The sequence below is a fragment of the Sinocyclocheilus anshuiensis genome, unplaced genomic scaffold (genome assembly GCF_001515605.1).
Source record: "Sinocyclocheilus anshuiensis isolate Anshui unplaced genomic scaffold, SAMN03320099.WGS_v1.1 scaffold490, whole genome shotgun sequence".
Classification (NCBI taxonomy): Eukaryota; Metazoa; Chordata; class Actinopteri; order Cypriniformes; family Cyprinidae; genus Sinocyclocheilus; species Sinocyclocheilus anshuiensis.
In genome coordinates, this window is record NW_015547639.1 from 26,009 (window position 1) to 29,415 (window position 3,407).

General features: G+C 43.0%; 1 long non-coding RNA gene across 1 annotated transcript in view; it reads right to left on the reverse strand.

Annotated features, from left to right (window-relative positions):
* Window positions 1-2,246: 2,246 nt before the first annotated feature.
* LOC107701844 (uncharacterized) overlaps window positions 2,247-3,407 on the reverse strand; it is a 9,022-nt gene continuing 7,861 nt past the window's right edge. The window contains exon 3 of the long non-coding RNA XR_001635691.1: window positions 2,247-2,340. This is a non-coding gene — a long non-coding RNA (uncharacterized LOC107701844). The remainder of the gene's footprint in view (window positions 2,341-3,407) is intronic.

The following is a 3,407-nucleotide window of genomic DNA, read 5'->3' on the forward strand; positions in this document are numbered from 1 at the left end:
CATACCCAAATCCCCTCATCAACTGCCTGCTGGTCTCCTACAACCATTACCCATTCCACAACGCCCCTGGTCCCGCATAGCCATCGACTTCATAACAGATCTACCTGCCTCACAGGGTCACACTACCATTCTCTCTGTTATCGATTGTTTTTCCAAGGCCTGCCGCCTGATTCCTCTACCCAAACTACCCACTGCTCTTGAGACAGCCGAGGTGCTCTGCAACTATGTATTCAGGTTTTACGGCCTTCCTGAAGACGTGGTCTCTGATCGGGGTCCCCAGTTCACCTCCCGAGTCTGGTCCGCTTTCTGCCGACAGCTCAACATCAATGTCAGTCTCACCTCCGGGTATCACCCACAGTCGAATGGTCAGGTGGAACGTCTCAATCAAGAACTCACTCGTTTCCTCCGATCATACTGCCATCGCAATCAGACCGACTGGAGCCGCTACTTACTATGGGCCGAGTATGCACAGAATTCACTCCGCAAACCTGCGACAGGTATCACCCCATTCCAATGTGTCCTGGGTTTCCAACCCCCATTATTCCCATGGTCCGGGGAACCATCAGAACTTCCGGCCGTTAATTCATGGCTGCAACGAAGCGAGGAGACATGGAATGAGGCTCATGTTCATCTCCAAAGAGCAGTTCATCGAACAAGGGAGCAAGCTAATCGCCATCGGCGCACCAATCCCAACTATCAGCCGGGTCAGTGGGTCTGGTTGTCCACTCGGGATCTTCGTCTCCGGTTACCCTGCAAGAAACTCAGTCCTAGGTACGTGGGTCCCTTCAAAATTATTAGACAAATAACTCCTGTTTCATTCCGTTTGGCTTTACCTGCACATTATCGTATCTCACCCACTTTTCATGTCTCTTTGCTCAAGCCCGCTGGTGGTCCGAGAGGAGCGGAGGACCAGGAGGAGGCTGGTGACCAGAGAGTCCCTCCCATCACCATAGACGGCGAAGAGGCTTACCGAGTTCGGGAAATCCTGGACTTTCGTCGCCGGGGCGATTTCCCGATTACGACCGCTTGCTGCCTACCTATTCTGAACCTGCCTGCCTTGTTGATTCTTGCCATTGTTTGTCTGCCACCTGCCTCGACCCTTATAACGAACTCTGTTTACGATTCTGCCCAGCCTTCGTTGTGTCTGACACCTGTTGACGATTTATGCCTGTATGACCTGCCTTGTGATCTAATAAAGCTGCACATGGATCCTAACGCCACTGCCTCTGTGTTACACCTATAGCAGCTCTGACAGCCTGGTGGAAATTTCATTTGAGTTTGTAAGACTTTAGGCTTTTGAAGATCTCTGGCAGTCACAAAGTTTCAACGAAGTGTTTGAGTTCTGGAGTCTCGCTCGCGTGATGTTACATCATGTGAGCGCTTTGTAGCACGGTCACCAAGGCGAAAAGCCAAAGATCTAGAGAGAGAGAGAGCAAGCGAGCCAGCGACGAGGGCTTTGTGTCTAGTTTTAAGCAGGCTGATTTTGGTCCACCCCACGACGCGATCTTCCAATCGACTTGTTGCAAGGCGGAGCGTGCATACATTAACATGATGCTTCAATTCATCATGTGGGGAAATATCTTTGCGAAGATTTGGTTGATACTTATAAAAAGGGTTGTAATTTATGCGTATGATACCGAAAATCAACCCTTCATTCACACTAAGTTATTGCTAATGACACAAGCTTCCATTTAACATCAAACATCAGGTATTTTGCATACTCATTAATAATCTTATCTACTAAAAGTGGTTATAAAACATTGGTTAAACTTGCACCGATTACAATAAACACATCAAGCATAGAAAGGCACAAAACATATTATTTGTGAATATAGTTGCCCTTTTATACTTTTAATGATTTTAAATGATTGTCTTTTAAACTTGGTCCATGCAACGTCTGCGTTTCTTTGTTAAGAAGAAAAGAACGCGGGTCAGTTGGGTTTTAGAAAGGGCAGGAAGCAGGTGGTCAAGATTAATGTGATAGTCACGTATAGATCCAGTGTTTGCAGGCCTGAGGGCGTCAGTTAATTTACTCGTCCTTTTCCTGTTGGATATAATAGCTCCATACATTGTGCGATCACAAGGTATCTCTCAACTATATGATGGTTGAGGGGTGGGGGGTGAGATATTTAGATTCTCCTGGAATATGTCTGTGCAATAGTTCACGTGGTGAATCCATAGTTTACTTGTCTCTGTTCTCGGACAGAGATCCTACAATTATATCATTTTACTTACTTATCGGTTTCATATTATGTTCAATTGTTTCATATTATGTACAATATGTTTAATAAGCAGGATTGTAAGAATAGTAATACCATTAAAACCTTACTGATACCTATTCTTACTTGTAAGTCAGTAGGAGAGAGAGGTCCATCTCATTAGTTTTCACTTTTACTTAGCTCATTTTTGTATTTGCTCTGAGTAATTATTGATTAAATGTTCACTTTTTTATGAATACATTATCTTTACTTGTAATATTTTATCAACAACTTTTATTGTCTGCTGATTGTATTTGAATCAGGAAAAAGTAATTTTATAATTTCAGTTTTAATATCTAAGTGCAATGAAGGATTTTTTTGTTAGTAGTGTTTTACCAAACACAACAACATCCCATAAACCTTGAGTTTCCATTAACATTCCCTCTTATCTCTTATTCATTCAGACAAAACAGTTAATGAACCCTTACAATCATCATATTAAACAATGAAAATACATAAGCAAGGAAAATAATAAGAAAAATATAAAAAAATGAATGAATAAATTATCAAATAATAAAATTATTGAAATGGTAAATGATAATGTATTGTTTGATAAAAAATCTAAAAATAAATTACATAAATGGCTCATGATTATAAACGAGTAAATTATTATGAATGAATGAAAACAAGAAAATAAAAACAACACAAATGTGTGGTCGCTCTCTTGATGCAACACACAGTTTGTATTTGAGGATCCTCAGATCCTTCATGTTGTTGAAGTGTGATTCATAAATCACGTTTTCAGGGGAGCCCATGTCTTATTAAGGGGAGCCGAGCTCCCCCATAGTTCGCACCCTGCCGACGGCTATCCGGCCAAGTTTTACAAGAGGTTTTCTGCCAAGCTAGCACCTCTGTTGTGTAAGGTATTTGAGGAGGCCCGTGTTTCAAACTCTCTCCCCCTATCCATTGGCGCTTTTCCACTGCGTGGTACGACTCGGTACGGCACGGCACGGTTCGGCACGGTTTGCGTTTCTACTGCAGTTCAGTACCGCTTTAGAGTGGGCGGGATTATTCACGTCATTATAGTTGCGCCGCCTCTACTGCCGCGACTCCTAAAAAACTTTTTCATTCCGAGTCGCCCCATCAAGCTCTCACTGGATCCGCTCCTCTGCTATCAACGAGAGCAACGTCTGTACTTCCTCAACAGGG